Here is a 16,421-nt window from a genome sequence, read left to right as displayed (position 1 = left end):
CGAAGAACAGACGCCCTCCGGTGACCTACACGCAGAGGCGGGGCCAGACCCAAAGCTGAACACCGGGAGATTTGCGAACAAAGAAGAGAATGGAAATCTATCCCAGCAGCCTCAGGAGCAGCTCCACAATCAACTTGATGTACCCTGCATCTGTGGAATACCTGAATAGACAATGAATTATCCCAAATTGAGTAGGTGGACTTTGGGAGCAAGATATATTATTTTTTCCCCTTTTCCTCTTTTTGTGAGTGTGTATGTGTATGCTTCTGTGTGAGATTTTGTCTGTATAGCTTTGCTTTCACCATTTGTCCTAGGGTTCTGTCCGTCCTTTTTTTTTTTTAATACTTAAAAATATTTTTTTCTTAATAATTATTTTTTATTTTAATAACTATTTTATTTTATCTTACTTTATTTTATCATTTCTTTCTTTCTTTCTTTCTTTTCTTTCTACTTTTTCTCCCTTTTATTCTGAGCCATGTGGATGAAAGGCTCTTGGTGGTCAAGCCAGGAGTCAGTGCTGTGCCTCTGAGCTGGGAGAGCCAACTTCAGGACACTGGTCCACAAGAGACCTCCCAGCTCCACGTAATATCAAACGGTGAAAATCTCCCAGAGATCTCCATCTCAACACCAGCACCCAGCTTCACTCAACGACCAGCAAGCTACAGTGCTGGACACCCTATGCCAAACAACTAGCAAGACAGGAACACAACCCCACCCATTAGCAGAGAGGCTGCCTAAAATCATAATAAGGCCACAGACACCCCAAAACACACCACCAGATGTGGACCTGCCCACCAGAAAGACAAGATCCACCCTCATCCACCAGAACAGAGGCACTAGTCCCCTCCACCAGGAAGCCTACACAACACACTGAACCAACTTTAGCCACTGGGGACAGACACCAAAAACAACGGGAACTACGAACCTGCAGCCTGCAAAAAGGAGAACCCGAACACAGTAAATAAGCAAAATGAGAAGACAGAAAAACACACAGCAGATGAAGGAGCAAGGTAAAAACCCACCCGACCTAACAAATGAAGAGGAGATAGGCAGTCTACCTGAAAAAGAATTCAGAATAATGATAGTAAAGATGATCCAAAATCTTGGAAATAGAGAAAATGCAAGAAACATTTAACAAGGGCCTAGAAGGACTAAAGAGGAAACAAGCAACGATGAACAACACAGTAAATGAAATTAAAAATACTCTAGAAGGGATCAATAGCAGAATAACTGAGGTAGAAGAACAGGTAAGTGACCTGGAAGATAAAATAGTGGAAATAACTACTGCAGAGAAGAAGAAAGAGAAAAGAATGAAAAGAACTGAGGACAGTCTCAGAGACCTCTGGGACAACATTAAATGCACCAACAGTCGAATTATAGGGGTCCCAGAAGAAGAAGAGAAAATGAACGGGACTGAGAAAATATTTGAAGAGATTATAGGTGAAAACTTCCCTAATATGGGAAAGGAAGTAGTTAATCAAGTCCAGGAAGCACAGAGACTCCCATATAGGATCAATCCAAGGAGAAACACGCCAAGACACATATTAATCAAACTATCAAAAACTAAATACAAGGAAGACATATTAAAAGCAGCAAGGGAAAAGCAACAAATAACACAAAAGGGAATCCCCCGTAAAGTTAACAGCTGATCTTTCAGCAAAAACTCTGCAAGCCAGAAGGGAGTGGCAGGACATATTTAAAGTGATGAAGGTGAAAAACCTACAACCAAGATTACTCTACCCAGCAAGGATCTCATTCAGATTTGATGGAGAAATTAAAACCTTTACAGACAAGCAAAAGCTAAGAGAGTTCAGCACCACCAAACCAGCTTTACAACAAATGTTAAAGGGACTTCTCTAGGCAAGAAACACAAGGGAAGGAAAAGACCTACAATAACAAACCCAAAACAATTAAGAAAATGGGAATAGGAACATACATATCAATAATTACCTTAAATGTAAATGGATTAAGTGTTCCCACCAAAAGACACAGACTGGCTGAATGGATACAAAAACAAGACCAATATATATGCTGTCTACAAGAGACCCGCTTCAGACCTAGGGACACAGATCGACTGAAAGTGAGGGGATGGAAAAAGATATTCCATGCAAATGGAAATCAAAAGAAAGCTGGAGCAGCAATTCTCATATCAGACAAAATAGACTTTAAAATAAAGACTATTACAAGAGACAAAGAAGGACACTACATAATGATCAAGGAATCGATCCAAGAAGAAGGTATAACAATGGTAAATATTTATGCACCCAACATAGGAGCACCTCAATACATAAGGCAAATACTAACAGCCATAAAAGGGGAAATCAACAGTAACAGAATCATAGTAGGGGACTTTAACACCCCACTTTCACCAAGGGACAGATCATCTGAAATGAAAATAAATAAGGAAACACAAGCTTTAAATGATACATTAAACAAGATGGACTTAATTGATATTTATAGGACATTCCATCCAAAAACAACAGAATAAACATTTTTCTCAAGTGCTCATGGAACATTCTCCAGGATACATCATATCTTGGGTCACAAATCAAGCCTTGGTAAATTTAAGAAAACTGAAATCGTATCAAGTATCTTTTCCGACCACAACACTATGAGATTAGATATCAATTACAGGAAAAGATCTGTAAAAAATACGAACACATGGAGGCTAAACAATACACTACTTAATAACGAAGTGATCACTGAAGAAATCAAAGAGGAAATCAAAAAATACCTAGACAAATGACAATGGAGACAAAACGACCCAAAGCCTATGGGATGCAGCAAAAGCAGTTCTAAGAGGGAAGTTTATAGCAATACAATCCTACCTTAAAAAACAGGAAACATCTCGAATAAACAACCTAACCTTGCACCTTAAGCAATTAGAGAAAGAAGAACAAAAATACCCCAAAGTTAGCAGAAGGAAAGAAATCATAAAGATCAGATCAGAAATAAATGAAAAAGAAATGAAGGAAACAACAGCAAAGATCAATAAAACTAAAAGCTGGTTCTTTGAGAAGATAAACAAAATTGATAAACCATTAGCCAGACTCATCAAGAAAAAAAGGGAGAAGACTCAAATCAATAGAATTAGAAATGAAAAAGGAGAAGTAACAACTGACACTGCAGAAATACAATCATGAGAGATTACTATAAGCAACTATATGCCAATAAAATGGACAACCTGAAAGAAATGGACAAATCTTAGAAATGCACAACCTGCCGAGACTGAACCAGGAAGAAATACAAAATATGAACACACCAATCACAAGCACTGAAACTGAAACTGTGATTAAAAATCTTCCAACAAACAAAAGCCCAGGGCCAGATGGCTTCATAGGCGAATTCTATCAAACATTTAGAGAAGAGCTAACACCTATCCTTCTCAAACTCTTCCAAAATATAGCAGAGGGAGGAACACTCCCAAACTCGTTCTACGAAGCCACCGTCACCCTGATACCAAAACCAGACAAAGATGTCACAAAGAAAGAAAACTACAGGCCAATATCACTGATGAACATAGATGCAAAAATCCTCAACAAAATACTAGCAAACAGAATACAACAGCACATTAAAAGGATCATACACCATGATCAAGTGGGGTTTATTCCAGGAATGCAAGGATTCTTCAATATATGCAAATCAATCAACGTGATATACCATATCAACATATTGAAGGAGAAAAACCATATGATCATCTCAATAGATGCAGAGAAAGCTTTCGACAAAATTCAACACCCATTTATGATAAAAACCCTGAAGCAAGTAGACATAGAGGGAACTTTCCTCAACATAAAAAAGGCCATATATGACAAACCCGCAGCCAACATCGTCCTCAGTGGTGAAAAACTGAAAGCATTTCCACTAAGATCAGGAACAAGACAAGGATGTCCACTCTCACCACTCTTATTCAACATAGCTTTGGAAGTTTTAGCCACAGCAATCAGAGAAGAAAAATAAATAAAAGGAATCCAAATCGGAAAAGAAGAAGTAAAGCTGTCACTGTTTGCAGATGACATGATACTATACATAGAGAATCCTAAAGATGCTACCAGAAAACTACTAGAGCTAATCAATGAATCTGGTAAAGTAGCAGGATACAAAATTAATGCACAGAAATCTCTGGCATTCCTATACACTAATGATGAAAAATCTCAAAGTGAAATCAAGAAAACACTCCCATTTACCACTGCAACAAAAAGAATAAAATATCTAGGAATAAACCTACCTAAGGAGAGAAAAGACCTCTATGCAGAAAATTATGACACTGATGAAAGAAATTAAAGATGATACAAATAGATGCAGAGATATACCATGTTCTTGGATTGGAAGAATCAACATTGTGAAAATGACTCTACTACCCAAAGCAATCTACAGATTCAGTGCAATCCCTATCAAACTACCACTGGCATTTTTCACAGAAGTAGAACAAAAAATTTCACAATTTGTATGGAAACACAAAAGACCCCGAATAGCCAAAGCAATCTTGAGAACAAAAAGTGGAGCTGGAGGAATCAGGCTCCCCGACTTCAGACTATACTACAAAGCTGTAGTAATCAAGACAGTATGGTACTGGCACAAAAACAGAAATATAGATCAATGGAACAGGACAGAAAGCCCAGAGATAAACCCACGCACATGTGGTCACCTTATCTTTGATAAAGGAGGCACGAATATACAGTGGAGAAAAGACAGCCTCTTCAATAAGTGGTGCTGGGAAAACTGGACAGCTACATGTAAAAGTATGAAATTAGAACACTCCCTAACACCATACACAAAAATAAACTCAAAATGGATTAAAGACCTAAATGTACGGCCAGAAACTATCAAACTCTTAGAGGAAAACATAGGCAGAACGCTCTATGACATAAATCACAGCAAGATCCTTTTTCACCCACCTCCTAGAGAAATGGAAATAAAAACAAAAATAAACAAATGGGACCTAATGAAACGTAACACCTTTTGCACAGCAAAGGAAACCATAAACAAGACCAAAAGACAACCCTCAGAGTGGGAGAAAATATTTGCAAATGAAGCAACTGACAAAGGATTAATCTCCAAAATTTATAAGCAGCTCATGCAGCTCAATAACAGAAAAACAAACAGCCCAGTCCCAAAATGGGCAGAAGACCTAAACAGACATTTCTCCAAAGAAGATATATAGATTGCCAACAAACAGATGAAAGAATGCTCAACATCATTAATCATTAGAGAAATGCAAGTCAAAACTACAATGAGATATCATCTCACACCGGTCAGAATGGCCATCATCAAAAAAATCTAGAAACAGTAAATGCTGGAGAGGGTGTGGAGAAAAGGGAACACTCGCACTTTTGGTGGGAATGTAAATTGATACAGCCACTATGGAGAACAGTATGGAGGCTCCTTAAAAAAACTACAAATAGAACTACCATATGACCCAGCAATCCCACTACTGGGCATATACCCTGAGAAAACCATAATTCAAAAAGAGTCATGTACCACAATGTTCATTGCAGCTCTATTTACAATAGTCAGGACATGGAAGCAACCTAAGTGTCCATCGACAGATGAATGGATAAAGAAGATGTGGCACATATATACAATGGAATATTACTCAGCCATAAAAAGAAACGAAATCGAGTTATTTGTAGTGAGGTGGATGGACCTAGAGTCTGTCATACAGAGTGAAGTAAGTCAGAAAGAGAAAAACAAATACCTTATCCTAACACATATATATGGAATCTAAGAAAAAGAAAAGGTCATGAACTACCTAGGGGTAAGACGGGAATAAAGACAGAGACCTACTAGAGCATGGACTTGAGGACATGGGGAGGGGGCAGCGTAAGCTGTGACAAAGTGAGAGCATGGCATGGACATATATACACTACCAAACGTAAAATAGATAGCTAGTGGGAAGCAGCCGCATAGCACAGGGAGATCAGCTAGGTGCTTTGTGACCACCTAGAGGGGTGGGATAGGGAGGCGGGGAGGGAGGGAGACGCAAGAGGGAAGAGATATGGGAACATATGTATATGTATAACTGATTCACTTTGTTATAAAGCAGAAACTAACACACCATTGTAAAACAATTATACTCCAATAAAGATGTTAAAAACAAAAAACCGAACATCCTTTTCTACAGCCAGTAGGCTACTTGCGCAGATAAACATAAGGCGACGATAACGCATGAGGATACTGGAAATCAGAGGCTGACAACTGTAAGCAGTTCACTAGCTCATTTCAAGCTATCAGTAAGTACATCTTTCCTATCAATATGACACTAACAGTCACAAGATTGATGCTTTATTATCTAGCTCCTGGGATTTATGACCGAAGCTGTTTACACAGAGCAGAGGGAGAGGGGGACTGGAGCGAGCACTCAGTGAGGATCTGCTGGGAACTTCACCCAGATTATGATTTCCATTTAGCAGATGACGCCATTGAGGTGTGGAGAGGTTGACACGCCAGGGCCTCACAACTAGGATGGACCCAGGTGTGCCAACTCCAAGGTCTGTGCTTTTCCCCCAAATTGCCTTTAAAGGCCGAGCCTTTGCATCTCTGTTCTAGATCACGGATCACAGGCTGGACACTCAAGGCTATTCCCTGAACCCTGGACACTTCCTTCTCTGAGTGACTGTGGCCCACAGTCTTGCAGTTGGTACCAAACTCTAATCTACGTTCAACAGGAGAATGAAGGGCCCACAGGTCAGGCCTGGACGCTCCCCCCTCCAGTCCTGTGTCACTGCTAACAGCAGGGGGACGAGACCAGGTCAAGGCCGTCTCTGGGGCTTGGTGGCAACATGAGGCTTATGAACATACCAGCCACTCCGGCTACCCCACTGAGCCCAGCTGGAGCCTCAGTTCAAAGCTCAAGCAATGCTCCATTCTAGGGTTAAATGGTGCTTGTTGGCCAAGACACAGGGGGTTCCCAGTCTGTCCTTCCACCTATGGGATGGCCAACTTCTGGAGGTTCGTTTAAGAACTTGATTCAGTCAATAACTGAGCTGCCAGGCGCTGGGATCTCCGGGCATTTCTGAATTTGGATGTGATCTGCAGTTAAAGACACTCCCTAACCTGACCCCTTCTCGTCTTCCCTCCAATAGCAGGAGCGGCCACAGAAGTGTCGGTTTCCTCCCCGATGCTCACAGGAAGTGGGGCAAGTCACCGTGATGAGCCACTAATGGCCTCTTCCCTGCAGAGTGTGGCCAAAAACAGAGAGGAGGGTGGGCAGGGAGGAGAAAATCCAATTTCTCTTCTTTAGAAGACCTGGGTGTTTTTCTTTCAGGTTTTATTTCAAGGGCTAATTCACCTCATTTCCATGTACCCTAAGAATCAACAAATTACAAAGAGCCTCAGGACTGGAAGGGAGGTGAGATGCTACCCCACCACCCACGCAGCACAGAACGTCCCCTCAGCAGCGTGCACTGGAGACAACGTCATTCAGTTCGGATTGAATGCTTCCGGCAACAAGGACATCTCCATTTTCAGCAAGGCCAGCTGTTAAAACCATCTTCCCCATGTCGAGTCAAAACTTCCATCCTTCCTTTAAACGTCTGTCTGTCCTCAGGGGCGACACAGAGTCAGTGCACCTTTTCTTCTGCAGGGCAGCCCTTCAGATAGTTCAAGGTGAGGTCTGCGTCTCTCCGAAGTTTCTCTTCCCAAAACTGAACAACTGTGGCTCCTTCAGCCAGCGTCCCCCAGCTCTGCGCTCCAGTCTGCTGGTCGCTACTCATCTTGGAATACTCTCCAGTTTGTGAATATCCTTCATGAAATGTTGGATCAGAGGTGAAAACCAATTTGGATGTGGTCTGAGTGCAGGGCACACAGAGTGCTGGGACGACCACGTCCTGAGGTTGTGTAAACAGAGCTGGGGTTCTCAGGTGTGTGGGTTTGGTTTTGTTTTGTTTTACTCTTTGGCCGCACTGCACAGCATATGGGATCTCAGTTCCCTGACCAGGGATTGAATCCCCTGCAGTGGAAGCTCAGAGTCTTAACCACTGCACCAGCTCGTGCTCAGACCCCCGTGATTCCTTTATTCAGACTGCTGTCAAGCCCTGCGTCCTCCATCCTGCACCTAAACAGTGAACAGCTCTTCACTTTCCAGGTGGGCAAGGATGAGAAATATGCAGCATTGCTGTAGTACAAAAAGCTGGCTCTCAACACTGTGGATGGTACTGAACACTGGTAACAACCTTTCTGCAAAGTAGCTGAGTGACAGGGATCTGAATTTTAAATACATATGCCCTTTATTCCATTGATTTCACTTCTAGAAATTTGTCTCGAAAACTAATGATTGGACAAAAGTGTAAAGATTTATGCACAGGGGTTGATGTACCATTATACCCACAGATGGATATACCGCAAAAACGACCCACAGGATTCTTGAGTGGCTGGTCGTAACGTTTTACACTGGCCACCCTGCTTTCCCTCTTGCCCTCCTGTTGTTCATTCTCTACAAGGCAGCCAGAGTGAACTTCTAAAACATGGATCAAATCAGACACTCCTCCACGAAAGTGCCTCCGATGGTCCCCTCTTAGATCTGCCTACTTCTTGGGCCTCCTTTGTCGGCACCCTACCCCGATCCAAGGTGCTTTCAGACGCAGTGCTCCCTCCAGGTCCCTCAAAGGCATCCAACCAGTCTGGCCCTAGGGCTGGTGCACTTGCTGCACGCCCTCTACCCAGGCTGCTCCGCCCCCGGCCTTCCAGGGCTGGTGCCTGCCGTCACAGCAAGCGCCCCAGCCCACTCAACACAGATGCTCTCCAGCCTTCGACCCAGTTTTACTTTCTTCACAGCACATACCAGTAACTGGAAATACCGGGTATTTACTCGTGTGACTGTCTCCTCGGCTCAGACTGAAAGGAAGTTTCATTATAATCTTGCCTCTCCTGCTCTCTGCACTTGCCCCTGGTGGTGCACAGTGAGTGGTTAATAAACAGCGGCCAAATGGCCGGATGGATGAGGAGGCGAACGAATCAATAACTGCTGAATGGATGGATGGAGGGAATGGATGCATGGATGAAGTGTATGCAGAAAACCGGCTACACTTGCAGCACCACTACCACATATGTCTTCAGGTTCCAAGACAACGTCTCACTCACCTTACTAGGATTTAATGTTCACAAACCTGATATGAGATGGTACAGAAAACAGTGTCACAGTGAAGGGACCTCGATGAAGAACACCCCAAAGATCAACACTGAGGACATGGGGTAGTTTTTTCTCTTATTGGAATTCATCTGTATTTATGCATTCAAAACTACACATATTGGGCTTCCCTGGTGGCGCAGTGGTTGAGAGTCCGCCTGCCGATGCAGGGGACACGGGTTCGTGCCCAGGTCTGGGAAGATCCCGCATGCCGCGGAGTGGCTGAGCCCGTGAGCCATGGCCGCTGAGCCTGCACGTCCGGAGCCTGTGCTCCGCAATGGGAGAGGCCACAACAGTGAGAGGCCCGCATAACGCAAAAAAACAAAAACAAAAACAAAACCAAAACACAAAACTACACCTACATCCACAGTAGAGAGAGGTTGATGTAAAATCAAAGTAAACATCTGTTTTCTGCATATAATCCTAGAAATTTCCTTTGGAGGCACGCCACATCGACTGCAGAAATCCTGCCACATCACGGTCTAAGGAAGGCATTTTATCAGAACTCTTTCAGGAGTCAAGGGAAATTTTCTCCCATTCCTAACACTGCACTCCCGGCCCCCTCCTGGGAGGTGGGGGGACTCTTCCAGTAATGAATAATGACAAATATTGCAGATGTTTTTAAAACAAGGGGAAAAAAATCTCAATCTGAGTACTTTTTAGGAGCCCACTTTGAATTCCGGGGTGGATGTATATTTTCAGCTCAAAGTTTCCCTCCTGTAAATGTTATATTTAACTTCTAAAATGTGAAAAGATCCATTTTAGCTAGGGTGGGATGTCTGTAAGAATACTGAATATATCACAGCTAAAACAACTACACCTGTACAAGAGCTGAATGCCAGTCTAGTAACTCAGAGCAGACAGACCAATTCCTAAAGCACATCCCTCCCTCCTCCCCCAACTTCCTCACTTCCAGTTCCAAATACAAGAATTTTCTACTGACCTTTCTTAGGTGTGATTTGGAAATGGAGGTAAACCCTTAACCATTCAAGCACTGGCTTGCTCTGAGAACGAAGCAGGAATTTAGTAGGTGAAAAAGCAAATTCAGGTGGGAAGATGGTGTAGTAGGTGGAGAGACCATGTGACGGCAATGAAGCCTTGGGGTGGTCTCAGAGCATCGAGACGTTTTAGACGGCGCCAACTAATAATCATCTAGTAATCACGGAGACCCCACTAGTTACTTAGGTATGTTAGCTTCAGATTCCACACCTACAAAATGGGGAGAATACTGCCAGTCTTACAGAGCACTGGCTTGCAAACTGTGGTCCTCCAACCAGAACCACTGGCATTTACCCAGGAGCTTGTTACAGATGTAAATTCAGGCCTGGCTGAAGACCTGCAGACTCAGAGACTCTGGGCCAGGGCTCGGTACCCTGGGTTTCACTCCACTGATACCCATGCCTGCTCAAGCGTGACAACCACTGGATCCCAGTTACATTCTTTAACCGTTCGCACTGTTCACAGGTCAGTTAACTATTGGACTACGATGTTGACATTTTTTGGATATAAGCATTAAACCTCTCCCAGGTTCACTCTGCAGTTTACCTGCACAAGTTTACCAGGTATAAATATGTAACAAAAACAGGGAAATTTAACCTTCTTATCTTGGGGGTAAAATCCCTTGAAAAACTTTCAACAAGTTTAAAGGACTACCTAGTAGAAGGTGTCCCCATGGCAGGTCTCAAACCTTCTTCAAGCTTTCCCATGTCTAATTTATGAGTGAAGGTCAAAGTTCAGGCAACATCCAGACACTTCTAGTGTCTGCTCACTTCTCAGACTGCATTTCCACGTAGGTTTTACTGATCTAGGGGCTGAATCCTCTGAGTGAATGGCATCATAAGGAAGGTCACTCTCAGTAAACAGGACACAAACTGTACACAAAACCAGCACCCGGCATGCCTCAGGGCCCCGCCGGACTGAAGTCAACAGGTTCGCACAGGTTTTTACAGGCTGATAATAGACACCTCCCCGTCCATTCCCCGTGCTAGCTTTGCTTTTACAACAAAGCCTTGTGATAACCAAAGAGGGAGTGAATGAGATTAAGAGGCATCGGGCCTCTACAACCTATTTTTTGGGCCAAAGCAAAGTAAGTCTCCAGAAAGATTTGTGTGCGTTTCCCTAACCGATGTTTAGGGGAGGAGTTTCAGGGTGCGGAGCCCAGAGTGACGCCTATAAGGCAATCACGCCCTGTGCTGGCAAACGACAGGCTGGGGAGTGGAGACAGAGGTGGACAAGGGGCCGGCGGGGGAGCTCTTCCCCGTGTGGCTCCACCTGTGAGCCCAAAGGCACCTTCTGACGATGCGGGTGTTGCTCAGGCTCAGTCACGCTTATCCACAGGCAGGTCACGCCGGCTGCGCCAGGGTGTGGAGGAAGGTTTGATGGTGCTGTAAGCAGCCTTGGAGACCGAAGAGGCAGCTGCCCCGGGAAAGCGCAGGAGTCAGGCCTGAGAGAGGCGCAGGCCTCAGCGAGGCGTCCCCCGCTGTCCGCAGGCCGGCTGCGGGAATCCTCTGCCAGGATCTCCCGGTGGCTGCCCCGGACACAATGCCTGGAGGCTGCAGCCCGCCCCGGGCCTCTGCCACGTGGCTGGTGGAGGCTGCGACACAGGAGGTTCCCTCCTCCTGCCCCTGCCTCCACTGAGGGGCACAGCATGGCGCGTCAGCCTGTCCCCACAGTTCCTCTTCCCCTGACTCTAGGGAGGCGCATCCCAAAGCAGAGAATCTCCCTCCTCGTGCTGGCCGCAGCCTTGCGCTGTTGCTGCCAGTGCGAGGATTGTTTGAAACTGTGGGAGAAGTTAGGGAATCTTAATTCGAGGCAGGATGCATCCGGGGTTCAGGTCCCAGCTTCTCATTAACAAATAAATGCCTCTGCACTCTCCCCCTCCAGAGCTCCCCGGCCCAGAGAGGCTCTCCAGCCCGACTCCGGGCTCCAGCTCTGGCTGGACCTGATTTCTGCTCCCCTGCCTCTGGGTTCCTTCTCCATCTTAGTCTCGTGGGAGACCTTGGTGCAAACACTTCCTCACTGACGGGCAGGGCTGGGGTCACGATGCCTGAAGAATATTTCCCCTCCCGTCCTCGCTCTCCCGGCCGTCCTTCAGGCAGGAGTAAGGCCACCTGTGGCTGCTGCGTTCCTTCCCTACTTTCATGTTGACACTGGGAGCCACTGACTTCAGAACAGAATCGAGGGACACGCTCTCTTGTTATGGACCGCCTACTTAGACAACAGAGGGCCCGTGCCACTCACTCTCAAGCCCCGTCCTTCTCTCCTGACTTTCAAATCCAGTGCAGGGAGCTTGGCAGTAGGCCCACGTCAATAAATATCAACTTGTAAAAAAATTTTATTCTAGACCTTGTTCCTAACAGCCATGCCTTGAATCCGAATACCCTGAACCCTCTTGTACTTTTCCCCGTTTGTCTGCCCTTGTTTTCCTAAAATTATCTTTCATTTGTTATAACACTCTCCATGCATTATTTAGCTCCTTTGTTTACAATACCCACAAAGACACTGAGTACCTCTTTCCATGTAAAATTAAAGATTCTGAAAAAAAAAAAAAAAACCAAACTAAAGACCCCAGAGGCTGGATGAGCTGACTGCTCTCTCATGCAAAAAGAACTCTCTCATTCACATAGAGTTGAAGGAGCCTGCCGGGCCCATCCTGTGTTAATGCAGAGAACGAGAATGACCGCTTTCCCCCTTGACAGCCCCTAGGTATTTCCGGGCAGCCGTCATGCTGTGCGGACTCTTCCCTTCCCTGGGCTAAACACCTCCATTTCTTCAACCTTCCCATACAGCCCGCGGGCCGCGCCACACTCTGAGCTGGCCCTGTCCCAAGAGTGACTCGTATCTATCGTCTTGGGTGATGGAGGCCCTCCGCCGGGAGCCATCACCTCTGAGGGGGGCACCTGCCACCGCCCCCCCAAGAAGGCCCTTCGGTGGCAAACAGCTACAAAGCCAGTCAAGCCAGTTCCCAGCTCAACGCTTCGCAGTAGAATGGAAACGCGCAAGGCACCAGACCTTTCCGCAGAGCCCAGTTACTCACATCCTTTCTGGGCAAGGAGGAAGAGAGGACTCCCTGGTAATAAGGGGGTGCCACGGCACCGTTTGCTGCCCCCCATCCTTTTCCAAAAAAGGAACGAGCAGTGCCTGCGCCGGGGCCATTTGAGACGGCCTGCCACGCACCACAGGGGGAAGGCAGGGGTGGGCGTGGGTGCAGGAGGTCACCACCACTGCGGGGACAACCATCCTCTACGCCTCAGGGGCCAGCAGAGACAGAGAGAAAATGAACAGGGCTCCAAAGACAAACTTCACCTGCGAAACAAACTAGATCTCAGGGCCCCTGTCTGTGACTGCAGTCCCCGCTATCAAAGTGGGATAAAGGCTGGCCAGGGGTGACACACAGGACCACATGATGTGCTGTGGGGGAAGGAGCCTGGGAAGGAGGGTCCAAGATGTGCCTGGACCTTGGCTATACTCCGTGCCATTGCAGACCTCAGTCTTCTCACCTGCAAAACCGGCACAGCCTCCCGAGGGCGCTGGGTTATATAAGCTCAGAGAGTGAGACTGGAGTACAGTCGCGGCATCCCAGTGAGCCATTATGCAACCGCATCTCCAGTTTAAGGAAACACAAACTCTCTCCCCACTGAAGGCCAACAAGCTTTCCGTCAACCCAGAGCCCTGAAGGAAGCAGAGGAGAAAGGCCACCAGCACACACACACGGCCCAAAGGAGAGAGTGGGTATCCAGTGCGGTAAATACAGGTGCTAAGATTTTTGTGCTACTTGTTCACTTTTTTTGGGCGGGGGGGCGCGGGGTGCAGAATTTGCTGCTAATCACCTTCCTTAACAAATCAGAAAAACGTTGACAGTTTCGATGTTTGCTAGCACCAGCTTGTTCAGCCCAAACAGGTTGGACAGGTTGAATATTTAAACAAAGGCGGAAAAATGCAAGGTATAAAGCAGGACGTGCTGCGTGGCCTGCAGCCAGCACCCTGCAGGTTTAAGTTTGTGATCTAACGCTGGCAGTCAGGCTCGCCCTCTCCTGCCTTCCTCCTCCCCTTGCTACTTTCACATTATAAAACTAAATGGGACCCACACTCGTGATCTGCTCAAAGTTCTTGGGCCATCAGATGAGGGGAGTGTGCAGAGAAGAGGGCAGAGGCCAGCTCCCCGGGCCACATACCACCCCAGCAAACACACACCTTGCCTCCCATGACCTGATTTCCAGCGTGCACAACTGCCAGGTTGCTCAAGTGTGGGCAAGCAAGGATGCTCCAGATTTTGATGCCATTTACCAGTTTTACCTGGTGCAACTGAGCTTTTGAAATAGTTTGACAAGATAGGTCAAAAATACCAAATCACCTGCACCCAACATTTCTTTTGCGTTTGCTTAATCTCCAAAAACAAACTAATAGACAAACACCACCTCTGCCAAAACAGAAGAAAAGCTAAGCTGTAAACCTTAGCATCCAGGTGGCCAAACGGTAAGAAACAATTTAATTAGGAAGCAGATCGTAAATGTGAGAAACAGGGATACAAGGAAAAACGCTTGGCTGGTGTTTACCACCTCCCTGCGCTCCGACGGTCCTATGAATAAACTCTCTCCAGCGTAAGTGAACTTGAACTGGTCCTTCAGAGGAAAACGCAGAATCAAAAGTGAGACACAGCACAAGGACATGTTTCAATTAGCCTTTCAAAAAAGATAAAATAAAATAAGCTGTGCTGGGGTGTCCCTGGTGGCGTAGTGGTTAAGAATCTGCCTGCCAATGCAGGGGACACGGGTTCGAGCCCTGGTCCGGGAAGATCCCACATGCTGTGGAGCAACTAAGCCCGTGAGCCACAACTACTGAGCCTGCACTCTAGAGCCTGCGAGCCACAACTACTGAAGCCCGCACGCCTAGAGCCCATGCTCCGCAACAAGAGAAGCCACCACGATGAGAAGCCCAAGCACCGCAACGAAGAGTAGCCCCCGCTGGCCACAACTAGAGAAAGCCTGCAAGCAAGCAGCAACAAAGACCCAATGCAGCTGAAAATAAATAATTAAAAAAAAAAAAAAAAAAGCTCTGCTGAAAGGGTTAAAGGGGTATTAGAATAGAGAAAACACGAAGTAGAAGGAAAAATATTTTGGAGGATGTCAGTCTAGCAAACACAAAACAGGCCACACAAGAGAGTGTCAACTGAAATGGGTCAACTTCCAGCTTTGCTATTTTCTTACACTTTGTATCTCATGTGAAGAATAAAATTCTGTGACAAATCACTCTGACCTGTTCTTTTTCTCAGAGAAGAGTGGTAGCTTTCTACTACGTAAAGATTTCTAAAATGTAAAGTAAGAATTCTGAAAAGGACCACAGACTCTCATCTAATAGTGTAAGTGCAAATCCACACAAAAAATGTAAAAACACAACAGAACAAGCAATCCAAAAAAACAGAAGTGTTCAAATAATAATGAGGATGTGCACAATTCAGAAAAGGTGTACGGCACACAAAACCCTGCTCTCACACCATCACGAACTTAGGACGCAGCCTGAAATCCTCATGGTCGAAGGGCACAGAGTCTATTTTCTTGGTTTTGTAAATACTCATACTTACCGGCACGGAGGAGTGACTAGTGGGTTAAACTTTCCTCAGGGAGAAAAGAAAGGAACTACAATTTGTGAAATATCTTATGTAAGCCAGAGGCTTGCGTATATATTATATAGCATTTAATCCTCATAACAACAACTTTTGTGAGCAAAACGTCACCCCCATTATAGATGAAGAAACGGAGGCCCTCTTCCCCATTCCGTGGAGCATCCTTTATCAGCCATAGCCAGAGAGGAAGGAAGAGCTCTCAGAGGACCCACAGAGAGGCCACCTTTATTTAAACAACTATTAAGTTAAAATAAATGCATACAAATTTCAATTCCAGCCAATGAGATGTGAAGAAAGGCTAAAAACGTTTAAATATAGTCAAACAAATAAACTCATTTGGTGAAAAATTAATAATGCTACTGGGGGAAAGCGGTAACTTAGACATTTTGCTGTGATAAATAGATTTACAAATGTTTACTCTCGAGGGGAAAATTCTCAGCCTTTAAATAATGTAGACTCTCAAGAGAGTGAAAAGCATATTAAGTGGAATGATCAGGGAATGGGGTATTATACTTTAACGACTTTCTTTTTTCTGGTTAAAAAGAAAAAAGTTTCATCCCTTGTAATAGAAAAGGTTTTCTAAACTGTACCCGAAGTATGTCTGACTATTTCAGTACAGAGTACTAAATATACCGAAACTGCCTTGATACCCAACTGCTATCATGAAACTAC

At 45.2% G+C, this 16,421-nt stretch overlaps 1 protein-coding gene across 20 annotated transcripts in view; it reads right to left on the bottom strand.

Annotated features, from left to right (window-relative positions):
- RREB1 (ras responsive element binding protein 1) overlaps positions 1–16,421 on the bottom strand; it is a 181,369-nt gene that overhangs the window by 38,527 nt on the left and 126,421 nt on the right. The window lies entirely within an intron of this gene.

Source organism: Delphinapterus leucas, chromosome 10, assembly GCF_059928025.1.
Source record: "Delphinapterus leucas isolate spDelLeu-1000000601 "Yukka" chromosome 10, BTC_Dleu_Yukka2, whole genome shotgun sequence".
NCBI lineage: Eukaryota > Metazoa > Chordata > Mammalia > Artiodactyla > Monodontidae > Delphinapterus > Delphinapterus leucas.
Note: the sequence above shows the minus strand (reverse complement) of the source record. Positions and strands in the feature narration are given on the sequence as shown.